General features: G+C 41.2%; 1 pseudogene; it reads right to left on the minus strand.

The window, feature by feature from the left end:
* Positions 1 to 6,399: 6,399 nt before the first annotated feature.
* On the minus strand, positions 6,400 to 9,713 carry LOC133707376 (receptor-like protein kinase 7; annotated as a pseudogene).
* Positions 9,714 to 22,610: the final 12,897 nt, after the last annotated feature.

The following is a 22,610-nucleotide window of genomic DNA, read 5'->3' on the forward strand; positions in this document are numbered from 1 at the left end:
ACTGCCACCCACACATAGATTGTGTGAGGAGGAGAACTAATAACCTCGACTACCACTCACGTGAGGAGGAGAATCCTCGACTGCCACTCACAAACACAAAGTAAGTGAGGAGGAGACACTAACCGAACGACCCGAGTATGGTGAGGAAAACAATCGAAAACCAGTAAATCCATAAAGCTTCCCCAATATCTCACGAGAAAAAGATATCTTCCAATGACGTGGCCCCGCACGCCAAAATAATCTCGAAGTCATAAACAAATGGGCGAGAAATAATAAATAATTATAATTTCCTTAGGAAATCCCATTTCCGATAATATGGCGAGAAATAATAATAAATTGTAAATCAGAAACAAAACCAAATCCAACATCATCATCAAGGCATTCCCAATGCCAAAACCGAAAGTCGATAAATAAATAAGAAATATAACTCTATCAAAATCCCATTTCAAAAATCCTTTAAAAATCTCAAATCGACGAATAGAAATATAATTAAATAGTATAATTCCGGAAATCACCTCGGAAAATAATTCATTGAAAATCACATAATCATAATTTCAAATAATAATCAATCTCTGAAAATCAATTCATATTCTCAAAAATAAATCATAAATCCAAATCGGAGCATAATAAGTTCATATCCGAAACTCATGAAAAATCAATGTCAAATTATAATCCAAGACAAAATATCATGCTCGATAAATAAAACGATAATTAAATAAATCAATAATTTCAAAATAAATGCATGCATCATTATTTAAAACAAAAGTCCACTCACAGTACTATTTAGGCGACCAAGCATTAGGGCTCCTTCACTAAGTAGTAATTCAATACGTCACCCTGTACAATTATAATCCGTAAACGAATAAGTATAGGGTGGAAATTTAATTTACGATAATTAAAATCGAATTCCTAAACGTCTCCTTTAATCTTAACTCTTTCAATTCTCCTTGATATCTATCCAAAGTTCACCAATAATTTATATTCATCGATTTACAATTTCTAAAGCAAATTCGAAAGAAATCTGACGGTCGGATTCTCGTAAATCGATAATCGAAATTCTAAATTTCAGAAATTTATAATCGATTGAAAACTTCCCCAATCTTCACCAACTTCATATATAAGCTCTAGAACATTTATAGGATTTAATAGGCTAAAAATTGAATTTAAAAAGCAGCCCTACGCGCCTCCACGCGCAACCTACAGTGGCGGTGCGTGGGGTTCACGCGCCACCGGCAACCACCTCCGATGGCCACCAAAATTTGGCAGCACCACCTACTCAACAAACCCAATATTTTTCTCAACTACAACAAGTTCCAATTTTACCTTGAAGAGCTCCAATTTGGCCGGTGGAAATTTTCCAGAAATTTCAAAACCCTAGAATTGGGTTTTTCTTCGATTCTTCCTCTTCGTTGTGAATTGGAGCTAGTAGCTTGAGAGGAAATGATCACTGGCTCGAGGCGCTTCTATTCGACTTGGCGTGGTGGCCGGAGATGGCCGGAATCGGAAGTAATCGCCGGAAACTTCGATTTGCTACAGTAATCATCTCAGCTCGATATCTCACTTTTCCGGCCAAATCACGACGACCCATGACCACAGGCAGAGTTACCGTGCTGGGGTTCGCCGTTTGGTGGCCGGACGGCGGAAAAACGAAGGGGAGAAGGAGAGAGGCCGACGCAGGGGAAAGAGGGAGAGGAAGAGAGAGAAAGTCGGGGTAGGTTTCCAGAAATGGAAATCTACCACAGTAACTTGCTATATATATAGAAAGTTACCGTGAACAGTAACTTCCACATTTTAGGCCATAACTTTCGCATACAAACTCTGATTTTTACGTACCACATATGCACGCGCTCGGTTTAACGTACTCTACGATTTTCATGAAGAAAGTTTCATCAAATTTTGACCCGATCAAAAAGTCGACTTTTAAGGCCACTAAAAGAACCGAAACGACAGTAAAAGTGAAAGTAAATGTCGTTTACCGTCCAAGTGACTAGTAAATCGGTAAATTCAGGTTCGGGACATTATAAAATGTATCATCCACATTCTCGAAAACCCCTCAAAATCTCTCACAAAACCCATTTAAATTTCCCAAACACTCATCACCGACTCCCATATTCAAGAACATAGACACAAAATTCAAAAGAACCCAGAAACACCTGCAAAAACAAAACAACCAAATTTGACCTCAAATCATCACAATTTGAAAAGGAACCGCCGTAACATAAATCCAACTCGATTGATTTTTTCTACTAACAAATGCTTTACCCACACTCTCGAAAATCCCTCAAAATTTCTCACAAAACCCATTCAAATTTCCCAAACACTCATCACCCACTCCCATATTCAAGAAACCATACACAAAATTCAAAAGAACACAGAAACACCTGCGAAATTCGATTGAAAACACACCAGATGTCGTGCTTGCTCTATCTCCTAAATACGATTGTTAGTGATTAACGGTAATATTACCTACATAGTAGGTAGCCAGTCTATAGCTTTGGTTTTTTTACAACAGTTGAATTTTTCCGTGTAAAATGGACGACCCATATGTAATTACGAATTTTAAGGTACTGATACCTTAAGGTATGGCAGAACTTTCCGAAATTGAAAATGTTCCAAGGAAACTACCATCAATCATTATTCTTGTTCTCTTCATTGCTAAAAATATCAAAAGTATTTTCAACACATTGAACTTCTGTTGTAATACTTCTTTTCATCCTAAACTGGAAGAAAAAGGAAAAATTTTGAAGTCTTGTACCAAAACCTTGAAAGATCTACGACAAGAATGACAAGGATTGGAGTAAGGGGTGCCAGTGACGTACACCACTTCATATACTTTTGAGTTTGAATTAGGGCAACCACTTGGTTTGATAATTACCAAACCGACCGCATACCAACCGATGTTTTAGGTTTGGTAAATTGATTTTTTGGTAACCGAGACTGACAAAATCGAAATAAAAAAGGGAGAATTTTTCAAACAGTACCTGAACTAAAGGTCACTGATAATTAAGGTTCCTCACTTTCCACTAATTACACTTCGGTACCTGGACTAACAAAACCCGACACACTTTTGGTACACGCCATCAATAACACCGTTAACCTTATGTTATTATTCATTTTTTAAAGGGTAATTTGGTATTTTCACTCTCTCTCCCTCAACTCCATCTCCACATCCAAGAAGGGAAAAGCTGAGGCCAAACCTGCTGCCGCCGATTCGACTCAGTCCTCCGCTAACAATAATTTCACGGCATGTATTCGGTCTGTACCTCCCTCCTCAGTCGCCATCACCATCCACGCCAAGCCTAGCTCCAAATTCGCATCGATCACAAATTACTTTTCCATCTCAAACCGTCACAAAACCTGGAGAACAAAGCCGCGTCCTCTGAATCCACCTTCCATGCTTTTACTACTTCTAAGCATGCCTACAATATATCGCACTTGATATGCATTTACATGTCTTCATGATCCTAGGCATGTTTACAACAATGCAAAAATATTATTAGCATCCACATTACAAGTACATGCTACATATGCCATGTTTCTATTTAATTAAAATTTAATTAAATAAACATGTGACGCTTACTTAGACAAACTATGCCTTGCTTAGTTGTTGTTCATACAATTAGCAAGATTTACATGTACACTATATGTAAAATATTTTATCTAGCCTCTTGGCCACCATATTTTGTCAAACTTTCCCCAAGGGAAATAGACCTAAACGGGTCTAGACTCCACGAGTCTATGGTCTACGACCAACCGCCAAACGGTAAGACAACGCCTCATAATGGCGATGACCGCTACGCGGCATTACAGTAAAGCTTTTCTCCTCCGGGAAAGAGTAAAGGGACCGGTTAATACACAAACCACGGCAGCCATTGATCCGGCGGTTAACCTCCGACGCTTGGGTATCAAAGATTAGGTCCGCTACCTAACGCCCACCGCCTCCGCGGCACCCCCGAGCTCCATGCTCACGAGCTCTAACGCTCATGCCCTCCCGGCACCCCCGAACCCCGAGCTTCCGCTCACGCCTTCACTGCACCCCCGAGCTTCCCGCTCACGAGCTCTAACGATGACGCCTTCGCGGCAACCCCGAGCTTCCTCTCACGCCTTCGCGGCACCCCCGAGCTTCCCGCTCACTAGCTCTAACGCTCCTGCCTTCGCGGCAATCTCGAGCATCCGCTCATGCCTTCGCGGCAACCTCGAGCTTCCGCTCACGCCTTCGCGGCAACCTCGAGCTTCCGCTCACGCCTTCGCGGCAACTCACGTGCTCTAACGCTCACGCCTTGACTGCAACCCCGAGCTTCCGCTCAGGCCTTCGCGGCAACCCCAAGCTTCCGCTCACGCCTTCGCGGCAACCCCGAGCTTCCCGCTCATGAGCTCTAACGCTCATGCCTTCGCGACAACCTCGAGCTTCCGCTCACGCCTTTGCGGCAACCGACGAGCTCTAACACTCACGCCTTCGCGGCAACCCTGAGCTTCCGCTCACGCCTTCGCGGCAACCGTGAGCTTCCGCTCACGCCTTCGCGGCACCCCCGAGCTTCCCGCTCAAGAGCTCTAACGCTCATGCCTTCGCGGCAACCTCGAGCTTCCGCTCACGCCTTCGCGGCAACCCCGAGCTTCCGCTCACGCCTTAGCGGCAACCCCGAGCTTCCGCTCACGCCTTCGCGGCAATCCGGAGTTTTCCGCTCATGCCTTCTCGGCACCCCCGAGCTTCCCTCTCACGAGCTCTCCACTCATGCCTTCCCGGCAACCCCGATCTTTCAGCTCATGCCTTTCCGGCACTCCCGAGCTTCCCGCTCACGAGTTTTCTGCTCATGCCTTCCCGGCACCATTGAGCTTCCCGCTCACGAACTTTCCGCTCATGCCTTCCCGGCACCCCCGAGCTTCCTGCTCACGAGCTCTCCGCTCATGCCTTCCCAGTAACCCCTCTCACGCCTTCCCGGCAACCCCGAGCTTTCCGCTCACGCCTTCCCGGCACACCCGAGCTTCCTGCTCACACCTTCCCGGCATCTCCAAGCTTTCACACTCTTGCCTTCCGGCATTCCCAAGTTTTACACTCACATCCCCTCGACATAATACACATTAATGGAACATTGAATTCTTCTACCATTTGTCCTTTGCAACAAATCGAATTCTTTTCGCGTTCCATTAATACGAGCGAAAACCAAACAAACACAAGCGTTCACGTATTCATCGTTCACTAATTACAAACGCTTGGCTTCAAGGCACTCATGCAACTTAGACCGAGTATAACCTCGTCAACTCGACCTCGTCCGTTTTCTTGCGCGCATCATGCATTTATCATATGCAATTCATATGTTCACACAACCACATGCGTGTTCGAGTTTATACGTCATACTCGATCATACTCGGCGCCATTCACATGTATATATCAACATGTATCATGCACCTCGTACATTCGTATATGCGAATGCATATCGAAGCAACTCACATACGTTGCTTAGTACAATAGGCATTCTATATGTGCGTGCTTTTGTCTTTGTTGTGCAGGTTAACGAGTCGCTTCTTGCTTACGGAGTTCGGGGACTTGTAGGGGCTAGGCGCCTCTCGGACGTTACTTATGCTTGATGACATCATGTTTATAACTCCCCAACCAAGAAGCTCCTCTTGTAGATACCTCTACTAGCAAGCTAGTTTGCTATCTCACCAAGCATAAGTAACACCCTCGTTGGGGGCCCACAAGCCATGGTGGGACCCAACCGCGACTTGCATCTTGTAACCCGATGTCCAAGCTGCGCCACGGTAGTCTGAAGCGGCCAATACCTCGTCGGGAAACCACCTTCCCGGCCTTGCCAAGTTGCCTCCATAATGAACCTTTCTAGACTAGAATACTGTTTTGCATCCCACATTGGAAAACAAGTGTAAGAGGGGAGGCTTCCTTACTTATAAAAGGGACCTTCATCCACTTAGATCATCATCCCATTACATCTCTTGTATTCCCTTTGGGCCGCAAGGCCCAAACACACTAGTTAAGCTTTCAAGTGGACGTAGTCTCCCTCTAAGGCGGGAGACGAATCACTATACTTCTTGTGTCTCTCTCTCTCTCTTACTCTCTATCTTTAACTTTAATTAGAGCCTTCGGCTTCTAACATTAATAGGTTTTTAAACCATTAGACTTTTATGGTCTATTTTCCATAATCCTGGAAATATATCCACTAGAGCCCCCCCAAGTATTGCTCGATCAATCTATCTCGAGTAATGCTCAACTCCGGTGACTAATGCCCGAAATACTGTTCAAGTAGTTAAAATGTTTAGGAAAGGTTAAAAGTTTAGAAGGGTCTAAAACTTGGCTGCATGTTCTCCAAATTTTCTTTCAAACAAATTAACTAGCTTTCCTCTCAAGCAAGGCAAAGGCAACTAGATACTAAGATACATATATAATACATGGTACAAAAAAGAGCCTTGGCCACTCTTATGCATTAACAAAATTACAAAACATGTATGATTTTGGTGGCTCTGGCTATTATATAGTTACAGGCACTATTCTCAGTTGTCATATACTACACAGTTTTTCCAAGTTTTTTAAGTGTAAATTAATTATAACCATGGAGAGGACGATCGAGTTGCTCCAACTAATTTTCGAACCCAAGTCTGGATTTTCACTTCTCTGTTCCCTTTTGTACTTCCATTTTCTTACTAGAACCATCTTTGCTGATAACAATGTCCAGCAATTTCATTGGCTCCGAGCTTCTTCAAGCATTTGAACGACACTTCTCATGGAAGGTCTTAGCTCTGGAAGCCTAGCTGTGCATAGAATTGCAATTCTCAATACCTTGATAGACTCTTCTCTATATGCCTCAGGAATGTATGAGTCCACCACACCTAACACACTCTCTCTACCCTTCAGGTTGCCACATATCCAGTTCACTATGTCCTTGTTGTCCCCAAATGATGGATCTATCGGTTTTTTCCCGGTCACTAGCTCCATTAGTACTACACCGAAGCTATACACATCGCTCTTCTCATTCACCTTGTAGGTGTAACCATATTCTGCATAACCAAAATTAAATTAGTACATAACAAATTTGATTAATTACCTTAAAACAGAACCTGAATAAAAACTAAGAATTTGATTACTAACCAGGAGCTATGTAACCGTGTGTTCCAGCAAAAACATGAGTCGAGTCCTTGATTGCATTCGGCTGAACCATCTTGGCAAGCCCAAAATCCGCAATCCGGGGCTTCAAAAACTCGTCTAACAAAATGTTACTGGACTTGACATCTCTATGAATCACTAGCCTCTCACAGCCATGGTGCAGATACTTCAACCCTTTGGCTGCTCCGACTGCAATCTCATACCTTGCGTCCCAATCAAGCTTCATGTTCTCACACATATGCAGCCGATCCCACAAGCTTCCATTCGGTAAGTACTCGTAGACCAAAAGGCTTGAGTCCTCACTAGTAATGCTGCAGAACAACTTCACCACATTCACATGCCTTATTGAGCTCAACGTTTGCATCTCAGCATCAAATTCCTTCGATTTCGAACTACCACTGCCCCGTCTCCCGAGCATGGGTGTGGTGCTCTTGAACATTTTCCGGCCGCTTGGATCAGTGTTCCATATGTGCTTCACGGCGAGTTCTTTGCCATTGGCTAGTGACACTTTGTAGACATTTCCAGAACCTCCTTTTCCAATTAGATTCTCTTGAGTAATGGAATCAAGAATCTCATCCTCACTGAAGGTTATGACATGGAAAGACTTTACATCCCAAGATTCTTCCTTCAATGAACGGTCTTGATCTTTCTTCTTCCTCTTTAAGAACAAGAAGCAAATGAGTGAAACAAACAGTATTGCTATACCCACTGAGAAGCAAATAAGTGTCCTGACATCGTTGGACATTTCCTTTTCCGGCGAGCACCGTGGGAAGTAGGTGATGTCCATGCTGCAGAGACCCGGGTTGCCGCGAAGGCTGCCTTTGTAGGCTGCAATCGAGAGAGATTCCGGTACGGCACCAGTCAGTCTGTTGTGCGAAAGATCAAGCATGCTTAGTCTCAGAGATGCCAGACTTTTCGGGATTTTACCGGAGAGTTGATTGTGAGACAAATCCAAGGAATTCAAGTTCAGCAAAGAGCCCAAAGATGACGGGATTTTACCGGAAAGCGAGTTGTTTGCCATGTTCAAGTCACTCAGGAAACTACAGCTTCCTAATGACTTGGGAATTGAAGAAGACAACAAGTTGCTCTGTAAATACAGAGTACTCAATTGCTTCAAGTCCCCTATCTTCGCTGGAATCTTACCAGAAAACTGATTGTTATTCAACACAACCGAAACCAACGAAGTTGACTTCGAAAGCTCGTCCGGTAATTCACCAGATAACCGATTGTAACTCACAAACAACTGCGCAAGCTTCTTGGCGTTTCCGATATCAGAAGTAATCGGACCTTCAATTTGATTTGAAGCGATGTCAATGATTGCCACATTCGGCAATCCCCAAAGTCCAGCCGGAACCACACCGGAGAGGGAGTTGTTGTTGACCCTGAACAAGGTCAGCGTCGTGCACTTCGCGTAGTTTGCCGGAATTTCGCCAGTCAACTTGTTCTGAAGCATGAGCAGCTTCTTCATCGTCCCTTTGTTGCACATGTCCGGCGGAATAGTCCCGGTCAAGAAATTTTCCGACACATCGATGAAGTCCATCTCCGACCAAGACCCCAATTTCTGAGGCAGAGGACCGGTCAGCTTGTTAGCGTACAAAGACAGATCCACAAGCTTCTTGAACTCGCCGAATTCTTCCGGTACTTCGCCGGAAAAATTGTTCTTATACAGCTGCAGAGAAACCAAATTGGTCAGAAACCCCAACTCGTTCAAATCGCCTTCTAGAAAATTCGCGGAAGCGTCAAAGTTCTCGAGATTGATGAGGTTTCTTAGCCCGAAAGGAAGTTTTCCGGTGAACCTGTTGGAGTAGAGCTCCAGCTGCCAGAGCTTGGTGAGCTGTCCAATCTCGGCCGGAATTTCTCCGGTCATGTTGTTAGTTGACAGCTCCAGGTTGATAAGCTCGACCAATTTCCCGATTTCACTCGGTATCGTTCCTTCGATGCTGCAGAATCCCAAGAAGAGCCACTCGAGCTTCTTAAGAGTTATTACTTCCTTTGGAAACGGGCTCGGATCAAACGGGGTGTCACCCAAGCTCAAACGAATCAGACCAGTCATGTTGGTGAGAGAAGTCCACGGGAAAATCCCCGAAAACACGCTGTCGTTTAAATGAAGATGCTCCAGTTGGGACAAGGAAGATATGTCAGGGAATGAACCCGTGAACAAGTTTTTCCCCAAATCCAGGTACTTCAAATTCGTACAGTTTCTCAAGTCCTCCGTGATTGTCCCGTGCAGGAAATTGGACCCGAAAGCGAGCTTTTCTAATGATGGAAGTTGGCATATCGAGTCCAACGGAAGAGACCCCGACAGCTTCTGGTTTGAAAGTTCGATTTCTCGAACCGAACCAACGTTGTTGCAGGTGATTCCGGTGAAGGTGCAAAACGAATTGGCGGTGGAGTCCCATGTGGCGAAGAGTTGGGCGTTGGAGTCTTGGAGGGAGGATTTGAGTTTTAGCAGGATTTGAAGCTCGTCGGCTGCGGCGGCGTTGGAGAGGAGGAAGAGGAAGAGGAGGAGGTAGAGATGGAGGTGGTGGTTTTTGGGTAATGGCATGATGGAGTTGACAGACGAAGAGTGGTGGATGGACTTTGAAGATGGGAATGCGTAAGTGCATGAGAGTGTGAGACTCCGTGCATGAGTGTGCCATTTTAACTACGAGGCTGCTTGTTGAGGATTGAGGGTCTATAATTACAATTTTGTCTATGGTGATTTCACTTTCAGAGTGTTTGTACAACACATCGTTTACGGATGACGAGATTAAATGATTTCACATTTACCCGCCAAAGAAAGGGATTTGTATTTCCCTTGCAACAGTCACCGACTCGCTTTAAGTTAGTATATAGGCAGCTTGAAAATTTTGATATATAGCACTAGATTTGCCTCATTGTTTTGCAAATCTAGGTTCAAATGGAGTATGAAACTCCGGGCCTAAAGTAATTTCAAATTATCAAGTCTTTTATCCAACGCTTTAACTAAAAAAATTTCAACTTCGGATGAAAAAGAAGGGACTTGAATCCGAAACTCCGATCTACTTAATTTAGTTTAGCCCGTAGCTTTGCAAATTGATTAGCCATGCAATTTTTTTCACAGTCGTTTATGACATATTTAATTTTTTATTTGTTTTATTAAAGCGGAGGGAGAACTCTAACTTGATTCCACTTTGATATGTCTTATCACTAAACCAAATACTAGTTAAGTATAAATTATTTTTCTTGCTAGCTAGTTTCATTGGCGATGAGATAAGTAATGAACAAACGATATTCAATCAATTAGATAACTAAAGCTACTCATCTAGGATGTTTTTGAAGGATTGTAAGGCACAACTGCATCTAATGGTTAAAAATAAGAGAAAAATGCATGAACAGTGTCTGGAGACTCTGAGGACTGTCAAAATGATACCTGAACTTTAAAACGTATCAATGTGATACCTGGACTTATATTTTCTTGTCAACGTAGTACCTACATCAACTTTCCGTTACGGCTCCGTCAGTTCGAGTCACGTGTGACGCATGTGAGGCCGAAAATGAGGGCAAAAAAGACTTTTCCACTCCATCAAATCCTAAAGGGAAAAATGCACGAACAGTGTCTGGAGACTCTGAGGACTGTCAAAATGATACCTGAACTTTCAAACGTATCAATGTGATACCTAGACTTATATTTTCTTGTCAACGTAATACCTACATCAACTTTCTGTCACGGCTCCGTCAGTTCGAGTCACGTCTGACGCATGTGAGGTCGAAAATGAGGGCAAAAAAAACTTTTCCACTCCATCAAATCTTAAATGAATAAATTTAAAATTGAAAATAAAAACATAATAATTTATTATATTGAAAATAAAAGATGATTATTTTTTTTGTGCTTTTTCTATTAACCAAGATCAATCCAATATATTCTCAAAAAAAAAAAAAAAATCCCAATCCGATAAGTATGAACCTAATATTTCTTCATGTTCATCTTCTCAAACCCAGCAAAAAGGCAAAAGAAATCTCAATTGTTCATGTTCTTGAACCCATTCTTGTTCATCCAGGGCCGGTCCTGACATTGTAGAGGTCTGAGCTAGGCGAATAAATAAAATGTGGCCTCATGAATAGTGTTCGATCAACCAAATTTGTTTTATTCAATAATAAAATTTAATTTTCATATAGTATTTTGTTACATCTATATTTGTTTTCTTAAATTATAAGGGGTAAAATAAATTATACTCATATACATTAGCAACAAAGAAAAGGAATTAAAGGTGAGCAGTAAAGTAAACCAGAAAAAAGAATAAAAATAAAAAAAGCAAAGTGAATTGAACAAGCTCAAAAATCGAACCTCGGTGGGGTGGCTCATAAATGCAAGCCACTAGATTACCTACCAACTGAACTACAACGGCCCATCATGCAACTTGTGCGAAGAAAAATATATAACCTTTGTTGAAATCTATATTTAGATATAAAAAAAAAACTGACGGAGGCCCGCCGGAGGCCTGTGGCCTGAGGCAGCCGCCTCAGTCGGCAGCCCTCAGGGCCGGCCTTGTGTTCATCTTCTTAAACTCGACAAACCCATTTTGAAAGAGAAATGAAAGATCTGGGAACTCCAAGAACAAAAAAGAATGAGAAATCATTTTTTTTAGCAAAGCTTCTCCCTTGTTCGATTCACTTCTAAAACACAAAACCAAGTCCAACTTGTTTCTGCAAAATCATTCAACCCTATTCAACTCCCAAGTCTGCCTTAATTGGTGGCAACACCAGCAGCTGCGGCGAGGACCACGAGGTCCGCGCCCCGAAGAAGAGGGCCGAGCATTGGATCTAGGAGAAGACCCGCTGCCTTATCAGCTTCCGCCGCGAGGTCGATGGCCTCTTCAACACCTCTAAGTCCAACAGAGAAAGCACGAAGACTTGGTTGCAAAACAACCAAAACAATCACAGATGTATCAGATCGAATTAACACAAAATTTCATTCCTCCTTTGAAATTGCCTCAACAACATCAATGCAGACCTGTTGTGAAATGGGCAATGAAGAAGAAGAACCAAGAAGACGTTGCAGAAACCCTGAATTTCATTTTTCGTCACCACCCACACCCACACCTCCACCAAAACTCGAACTCAAACTCAAAATCCATTAATATCAAGTTATTAACTACAACAAAAACACCAGCAAGTAATGATATAGATGATCTCTCCGCCCTCCTCCTTCCTCGATCTCAAGTCCCGCTTTGAGTACCGTCGAAGTTTCGAGAGAACCCAATCCAAATCCAAATCCCAATCCTAATCCCAATCCCAATTTCAATTTCAATTTCGTCCTCCAAAATGAAGGACATAGTCTTCTTGAAGCCTCGCTTGTCAAAGATCTGAAATCGGCGATGAAGTGCGCCGCCGATCCTTTCGTCGAGGTCAACAGCGTCAGCGCTGTGTGCCTGAAATCGAGGAGTACTGAGGTGTTGTTGGGGGAGGAATTGGCGAGGACAACCAGTCTTTTTAGAGAGTGGTTGATCGAGGGGAGAGGAAGAAGACGAGAGGTGGTGGGGTGAAAAAAAATAATTAAAAAAATTAAAGGTAAATCAGTCTTTTTACCAAAAAACAATATTTAAAATGTTTTTACCAAAAAAAATATTTAAAATTTCAGTTATAGGGCAAATCAGTCTTTTTACCTTCATTTTGTACCTCACGTGCCTCACATAGTCACACGTGATAAATTTAACGGTGCCGTGACGGAAAGTTGATGTAGGTACTACGTTGACAAGAAAATATAAGTCCAGGTACCACATTGATACGTTTGAAAGTTCAGGTATCATTTTGATAGTCCTAAGAGTCTCTAGACACTGTTCGTGCATTTTAAATGTTAGTTATAGGGCAAATCAGTCTTTTTACCTTCATTTTGTATGTCACGTGCCTCACACGTGGTAAATTTAACGGTGCCGTGACTGAAAGTTGATGTAGGTACTACGTTGACAAGAAAATATAAGTCCAGGTATCACATTGATACGTTTGAAAGTTCAGGTATCATTTTGACAGTCCTCAGAGTCTCCAGACACTGTTCGTGCATTTTTCCCTAAAAATAAATGCACAGTTTTAAGTTGTTCTAATTCCAACCTTCAATTTAGAGTAGAAAATAAGAATTCGATATGTTTGGAATGCTTCAATATTATTCTTCTCCAAAATAGGAGGTTTATAAAGAGATACAAGAGTAATCCTAATAGGAAAAAATCTCCTACAACTATACAGAATACGTAATCTACATGTACAAGGAAAGAAAATATTTACAGAATATTCTACACTCCCCCTCAAGTTGGTGCATAGATGTCGATCATGCCCAACTTGTCAATTGAGTTGTCAAACACTTTCCTTGACACTCCTTTCTTAAGAACATCTGCTAACTGATCTTCTGTATACATGAAAGGGAAACGGATAATCTTCCTATCCAGGTTTTCCTTAATGAAATGCCGTTCTACTTCCACATGCTTAGTCCGGTCATGTTGTACAGGATTACGAGCAATTTCGATAGCAGATGTGCTATCACAATGCAAGTTCATAGGCTTCTTGAGTTTAAAACCCAAATCTTTCAACACATTACGAATCCACAACATCTCACAAACTCCATATGCCATACCTCGAAACTCAGCTTCAGCACTTGACCTAGCAACAACCTTCTGTTTCTTGCTGAGCCAAGTCACGAGGTTTCCTCCAACAAATGTAAAATACCCAGATGTGGATCGTCTGTCCGTCTTATCACCAGCCCAATCTGCATCCGTGTACCCCACAACTTCCAACTCATCATTTTTTTCAAACAACAAACCTTTTCCAGGTGCCATCTTAAGGTATCTCAGAATGCGATAGTCTGCATCCATATGCTCTTCATTGGGACAATGCATAAATTGACTAACCACACTCACAACATAAGCAATATCAGGTCTAGAATGAGAAAGATAAATAAGCCTCCCTACTAGGCGTTGGTACCTTCCTTTATCCGTTGGAACCTGATCTGGATAGATGGCTAGGTTGTGGTTCATCTCGATCGGTGTCTCAATAGGGTTGCAATCAAGCATCCCGGTCTCAACTAACAAGTCAAGTACATACTTACGTTGGGACAAAGAAATCCCCTTCTTAGACCATGCAACTTCAATTCCAAGAAAGTACTTCAACTGCCCAAGGTCCTTCATCTCAAACTCCTTAGAAAGATACTTCTGTAGGGCCACCATCTCTTTTAGATCATCCCCTATGACAATCATATCATCAACATATATTATCAGTGCGGTAATCTTACCCTGATTACGCTTGATGAACAAGGTATGATCCGAGTTGCTTTGTCTATATCTGAACACCCTCATAGACTTGGAGAACCTTCCAAACCAATCTCTTGGAGACTGCTTCAAACCATACAGAGACTTCTTCAACTTACAAACCTTGCCAGTATCGCAAGGCATATTTTTGACTCCTGGCGGCGTGTACATATACACTTCTTCCTCCAAGTTTCCATTGAGGAAAGCATTCTTCACATCAAACTGATGTAGAGGCCAATCTTTAGTTGCTGCAAGTGAAATCAAGATTCGAACAGTATTGATCTTTGCTACAGGGACAAACGTCTCTTCATAATCAATTCCATAGCGCTGGGTGTAACCTTTGGCAACTAATCTTGCTTTGTACCTGTCAATGCTCCCATCAGCTTTAAGTTTCACAGTAAACACCCATTGACATCCAACAGTCTTCTTTCCAGTAGGCATAGTCACAATATCCCAAGTCGAGTTTTTCTGCAAAGCTTCTAGTTCTTCATTCATCGCTTGAGTCCACTTATGATCCGCCAAAGCATCATGTACACTACTAGGAATAGATACAGTGGATAATTGATTAACAACAAGTGCATGTGACCCAGACAACCTACGGTTAGACATGTAATTAGCTATAGGATACTTAGCTTTGGTTTTGATGTCCGGTTCATATTGTTTCTTAGGAATACCCTTGGTAACCCTCGTGATTTCCTAGGCTCAATATTATCTACCCCAGATGATTCATTCGAAATTCAAGGTGCCTGAGGAGGGAAATTCACAGCGGATTCTTCAGTTGACGATGTAGAGAGGGAGAAAAACTCTGACAGATTAGAACTCTGAATTATATTCTCTTCATTGGATGTATCACAGTTGGGCTGGTCAGCTTGTGATGTTTCATGCATTCCAGGAAGCATTGAAACGTCGTTGTCACTTTCCTGGCGCTTGCATTGGTCATGAAGTCGGTTGCATGTGTTTTGGTAAGTTTGGTAAGCTGGGGACCCCACTGTTCCACCACCAATTCAATCAATGTTCCCAGACTCTTCATTTTCTCTTTCTTCTCCTTTTTCCTTGTTTCCAACGTCAGACACTCTTTTTTCTCCTTTTTCTCTTTCTTTCTCGTTTCCAACGCCAGAATCTCCTTTTTCTTTTTCTTTTCTCTTTTTCGTTGTCTATTGATGCTGGAGAATTCCCAACTCCAAATCTCTCTTCCAAGGCTTCTAATTCTTCAAATTCAAATAAATCCCGAGGATTTTCTTCACAACCTCTCTCCCCCTGAAGGGAAGACTCTGAAACTCCCCCTAAATAATAGGACTCGAATTTACGAAAAGCAATATCAAGAGAGACATGTATGGTGCCAGTAAGAGGATCATAACACCGATAACCCTTCTGGAATTCAGCATAACCAACAAATATCACTTACGGGCACAGGGATCAAGTTTGCTGCGTTGAGTCTTGGGAATATGAACATAGGCTACGCATCCAAACACACGAGGTTCCAAGTTAGGCAACGACGGAAGTGAAAGAAGTTTCTGAAGCTGCTGCTAAGGGTTTTGAAATTCAATCACCTAAGAAGGAGTACGATTAATGAGGTAGGCAGCGGACTTCACAGCTTCCCCCCAATATTCACGAGGTACATGCTTGCCAAACAAGGAGGCACGGACAACTTCAAGCAATTGCCGATTCTTTCTTTCTGCCAACCCATTCTGCCGAGGAGTGTATGCATTTGAAGTTTGATGTCGAATTCCATGAGATTGCATAAACTCCTGCATAGGGCCATTAACATATTCTCCGCCATTGTCAGATTGAAAAACTCGAATAGCCTGTTGGTATTGTGTAGACACCATTTTGTGAAAATCTTTGAACATGGAACACACATCACTCTTGTTCTTTAACAAAGATACCCAAGTGATACAAGTACAATCATCAATAAAAGTAACATAATATCGGGCTCCAGAAAGAGATGGGATCTTGGCAGGACCCCAGACATCAGAATGAATCTTCATAAATGGAATGGGACTTTTATTAAGACTAGGTGAATACGAAATTCTATGATTCTTAGCCAGTTCACATACATCATAACGAAAATCTGAATCACTAACAACCAAAAACAAATGAGGTTGTAGTTTTTTAAGATAACTGAAAGATAGATGACCCAAAAGATGATGCCACAGCCACATTTTTTCCTTAGCATTCTCTACTCCATTGACCTGATTCACTTGTCCCAACAACTGTTGCTCTCCACTTTCTGTCAGATCCAAGTAGTAGAGTTTCCCCCTTCTAACACCATAACCAAGAATTCGCTGAGTCAGAATGTCCTGAAACACACAGAAAGATGGATAAAAGGTCACAATACATGCTAGTGCTAGAATAATTTGGCCAACAGATAGGAGATTATATGCCAATGAAGGAACAACCAACACAGAATCAAGGGTTAATGTGTCAGATAGGATAACAGAGCCTTCTCCGGTAACCGGAGTTGGAGTATCGTCAACAGTAGAAACAATATTTTGAGAGGAAGGTTTCATACTTTTTAAGAGACTAGGATCATTAGTCATATGGTCAGATGCACCTGTATCAATTATCCAAGAACTATTCATAGATACCTTACCCTTCATACCTGACTATGCTACATTAGCGGAGGCACTAGATGTCTAGATGGTTGCTTTTCCTCTGTAGTAGCCACAACAGCTTTTCCAAGGTTCTTTCGTGGTTTCTTGATGAAATCCCACCAATCAGGATAGCCAATCACTTCATAGCACCTTTGCTTGCTATGACCCAAATCTCCACAAACTGGACACTTTGTATTTGCATATGGATTTGCTTTACCCAGAGGGCGGCACTGTGTTGAGAAACCTGAGGAAGGGCCCTGTTTGCTTTGGACAGCCATGGCAAAGGACTCAGAGGCGTATCCCATTGTCTGCCTCTCAGAATGCACCTTTTGGACATAGGCATAACTTTGCTCCAAGTCAAATTTTGGGTCTTTGCGCAAAATCTCACCACGGACTTGATCATACTCTGAATCGAGTCCACTAAGGAACATGTGAACTCGCATTCGTGCCATGGCAGTGGTCTCTTGAACAACGACAGCCACTGTGTTATTTTGGGAGGCCATATGCTGATCAATCTCCTGAAACATTCCGACCAAATCATTGTAGTAGGTAGGAAGAGTCCGACTGTTCTGTTTCGCTCCAAAGCACATCTTGTTTAATTCGAAAATTCTGGTTTCATCAGAATCATCATAAAAAGTCTTCTCAACAGCTTCCCAAACATCTTTGGCTATTGGGAGTCGGATATACCGATTCATGAGTGATGGCTCTATGGAATCAATGAGCCAACTCTTCACTTTTTCATTGTCTGTGGCCCAAACCTCAAACACAAGCGTTCCATTAATACGAGCTAAAACCAAACAAACACAAGCGTTCGCTTATGCATCATTCACGAATTACAAACGCTTGCCTTCATGGCACTCATGCAACTTAAATCGAGCGTAACCTCGTCAACTTGACCTCGTTCGTTTTCTTGCGCGCATCATGCATTTATCATATGCAATTCATATGTTCACACAACCATATGCGTGCTCGAGTTTATACGTCATACTCGATCATACTCGGCGCCATTCACATGTATACATTAACATGTATTATACACATCGTACATTCGTATATGCCAATGCATATCTGTGCAACTCACATACGTTGCCCAATACAACAAGCATTCTACATATGCGCGCTTTTGTCTTTGTAGGTTAACGAGTCTCTTCTTGCTTACGGAGTTCGGGGACTTGTAGATACCTCTACTAGCAAACCTATTTTCTATGTCCCCAAGCATAAGTAACACCCTCTTGGGGGGCCCACAAGCCACGATGGGACCCAACCGCGACTTGCATCTTGTAGCCCAATGTCCAAGCTACGCCACGGTAGTCTGAAGCGGCCAATACCTCGCCGGGAAGCCACCTTCCCTGCCTTGCCAAGTTACCTCCATAATATGACTTCTACACTAGAATGGTGGGTTTAGCATCCCACATGGAAGAAAATGTAAGATGGAGGGGTTCCCTTACCTATAAAAGGGACCCCTCCTCCCACTTAAACACCATCCCATTACATCTCATGTAATCCTCTTGGGCCGCAAGGCCCAAACACACTAGTTAAGCTTTCAAGTGGACGTAGTCTCCTGCTAAGGCGGGAGGCGAACCACTATACTTCTTGTGTCTCTCTCTATCTCTGACTCTCTATCTTTAACGTTAATTAGACCCCTCGGTCAACAACATTAACACTACAATACAAGAGCTCATAGGTAGTGGGATAAGCTTGTGGCTCTACAGGTACGTGAGAATCTTAATTTGATTTTAAGTTTCTATATATGATCCCTATTTCATTTACAAATAAATATTGAACCTAGCCCTTTAGAATATATATATATATATATATATATATATATATATATATATATATATATTGTCCTTCTCAGGTAAGGATATCCTTACCTTAGCCTTAGGAACGGATTTTTAGTTTTTGACCACATTTCGATCACATATTCACATCTTAACCGTTCAGTTTTTAGGTCCTAATGTATAAATCATTTCCGCAAATTTTCTGCCAAATTGATGATCGTTAAAATATCGAACTCGATTAAACCAATGAACGAACCGAATCTGTCGAACCGGAACCGTTCGTGTTCATTATTATAAATTGCAGTTTTGAATGCCTTAATGATCATCAATTTGGCTGAAATTTTGCAGAGATGATCTATACATTAGGACCTAAAAACTGAAGGGTTAAGATGTGAATATGTGATCGAAAAGTGGTCAAAAACTGGAAAATCCGTTCCTAAGAAGGACTGCAGGGTAAAGATATCCTTACCTTAGCTTTAGGAACGGATTTTCAGTTTTTGACAACTTTTCGATCACAATCACAAATTCACATCTTAACCGTTCAGTTTTTTTTAAGAATATTTTTTTTGTAAATAAAGTCCAGCCCGAAAAAGCCCGCAAGGCCCGCTTTATATGAACGGGGTTGAATGTTGCGATTTATAATAAAGTCCAGCCCGGCCCGTTATTATTTAAACATGTAGTAAGGCCCGGGCCAGCCCGGTCCAAACCCGCTATAAGCGGCCCGTTGACGAGGCCTATATATATCTAAGGTTTTGTCTTAGCTTAAGGTATATATCTAAGGTTTTGTCTATGCATCTCTATGGGATGACTTTTAGCCCGCGGAAGGCATTACCCTAAACAACACGAGCAACTTTGGTTACACAACTCAAACAATCTCTACTATGGTGAGATATATATTTTAAGTTAAGTTGTATATTTCATGGTTCTTTAGCAACTTTAAATTTTTTAGGATCTGCTCCACGTGCACCTTTTTACAAATTTATTTGGAATTGGTACCACCAAGTTATCACTTCTTCGTTTCATCGTGCATGTCTGACTCTACTTTAGATAACGTGTTTTAGTCAGCAATCAAAGTTTCAGCCATGATATTAATCATTGAGCAACCGAATCCACCCAATTCACCATCAATAGTATCAAATAACTCAAATATTTACAGTACTTAACTATATTGAATAAAGACGATCATATTTAAAATGTTTTTTTCCATCATCTGAACTGAACGCATCCAAATTTCAAAAAATATGAACGTTGGAAAAAGGAAAACAAGCTTAGAAACCAAACCAGACATAAATATTACGGAGTGAAAATTAAAACAGCAATGATCGAGACTAGGATTATATCATATGTCCATCATCATCATCATCATCATGTAAATGTAAAAGCCGCCAATCCTGACTTTAAAATAAACGTGGATAATGCTTGGAGTTAAGAGTAGCGACCCCGACGCGACAAGTAGGCCCATGGGTTATTTGGATTGATGTGTGGCTCTCACTTCAATGGAGATCGTCTTCTCTTTCTGGTATTTGTCTGGGATAGCCATGACGATTCAATGCACTAAGTCTATTTTGTCTCAGACTGACACGTGGGGTCCACCCTTCTAGAAGGAATTGACCAGGTGAGCTGAATCAATCTTTACTAGAATCTATTTGTAACACGTGATACGCTTTGAGCAAGCGCATAATTTAACCCTAAAAATATCATTAGTAGTATAAGCAAGTAGGGATCGTTCTATTCCGGGGATTGAGGGTACACCTGTCATTGTCAAACAATTAAACAATTAAAATTAAAACAAAGTAATATAATCACAAAGATATTCACAAGTATAAACATATTTACGAAAAAGGGGGAATTTTGGATTTTGGATTCGAAAATAAACTAAGTTAAGAAAACAAATAAAAATGCAAAAACATAAAAATACGAATGGAATGAAGGAACAAAGATCAAAACCGAAACTTATGATTAAAATTGATTCAAACCCTAATATTGTTCATCTAAGTCATGAGAAAGGAGTTGATCATGTGAAACATTCGAAAGCAAATGAATTCCCATTTTTTACTTTTCAATGCTAATTAACCTAAGCGAAAGCACCTAGATTAATCCTATCAAACATGCAATCAAACCCTAGAAAGCTAGTCAATCATGTCATGTTTAACGCATTACACATAGAGAAAGGCTATCAACTCAAGTGTACAACTTAGTATGGAAAAGTCCACCTAATTGCAATTCTCTTTAATTAAATTTGATCTTTGTACAAAACCTTTACTACTTTGATTCAAGTTTACACAAAACGAAAAGTCGATTTCATGTTCTTAAACCTAGCACCAATTATATCGAAACCCTAAGTGTTTGCAACCACATAAGATTAAAATACAAAAGTTATCCATAATGCAAATTTAATTAAACAAACCCACATAAGCAACTCTTGAATCACAATATATGAATCTGAAAATTCTCAATTAATCATAAAATTCCAGAAATTAACAATTGTTCAAACATATATGTCAACTAAGGCAAAACCAACGAAATACAAAGCAAAGGTTACAAAGTAGAGGTCGAATTACACCGTGGATGGAAGATGAAGATGGGTGAATAACGTTGAATCCTTTGAGACTCGAAAGCAAGCTTCAAAGGTGGAGGATGGATGATGATGCTCACGGCTTGGTTCTTCTCTTCCTTGGCCTTGCTTGAACTTCGTGGCTTGCCCTAGAGGATGTTGGAAAGGAAAATGGAAAGGAAATGGAGAGACAAAGAAGATGGAATGGATGAAGGAATGTGGTTAGAGTGAGAGGAGAAGGTGTTTATATAGGGAAGAAAAAGAAGAGTGAAATGATAAATGGAAGAAAAATAATGAAAGTGGTTTGTAAAATATGGAAAAGATGGAGTAATGATGAAATGAAAGCAAGGCATGAAGGTGCAGAAGTATGGAAGTGATGATGATCTATTGGAGCAGAAAAATATATCCAAGGAAAAAGAGAAAAGCATCTAGCTTTCTTCATGTGGGTAGGAAACTTGAACATGTGGTGTTGAGCTGTTTTTAGATCAGTTTCTGCCCCTTTATTCCTTCAATTATTTCTCCAACAGGACTTCAGATTTGGCTCGTGACTTCTTCATATGAAATGATCTACCATGAGTGTAGATCATTTTGGTAAAATTTCAGAATTTATTTCCATGCCTTTGGGCCAGAATCTCTGCTGGACTCCTTACGGGTCCAGTTTTCCAGTTTTGCTTCTGCAGGAAATTGGGCTGACTGTTTGAAGGCATTCCACTCAAAACTAGCTCTGGCACTCTTCATAATAAATGATCCTTAGGATGTCTAGAATGGATCTGGAAAGTTTCAGCTCATTTAGAGTTCATTTGGTCAGGCGGCCGCTCCTTCTTCCTTGCTTGGCTTGGTTTCTCCTAGCCGGAGTAGGAAAATGTGTAAAATTGATATTTTAGTACATTTCCATTTTTCTCCACCATTTATAGGTAAGTGTGGACCTAATGCTCATTTCACCATCATTTACTCCAATGTACCTAAGAAAATAGAAATTGAGTTAAAAATCGATTCGTTAAGGAATTAACTAAGCAAAATGTGAGGAATTAACTATTAAAATACCACTTTAAAATGCTCCTATCAACACGGTAACTATCCTCTGAGTACTCCACTTTCAAATCTTATTAATAATTGGACGTGTCGATCCAAGATCGGGGATTGGGGCAGTTGGTGCTAGGTTCATAATTACCTAGTAACTATTCGCCTAATCTTGCACTTTTTCTTAATCTTTGTGTTTATTTCTATTTATTTATTATGTTTTTCTTATCATGCTAGGAAATGATGGAGAATCTTGGAAATGCCCTAAAAGCTCAACTTTATCACATTTCCTAC

This window comes from Rosa rugosa, chromosome 4 (genome assembly GCF_958449725.1).
Source record: "Rosa rugosa chromosome 4, drRosRugo1.1, whole genome shotgun sequence".
Classification (NCBI taxonomy): Eukaryota; Viridiplantae; Streptophyta; class Magnoliopsida; order Rosales; family Rosaceae; genus Rosa; species Rosa rugosa.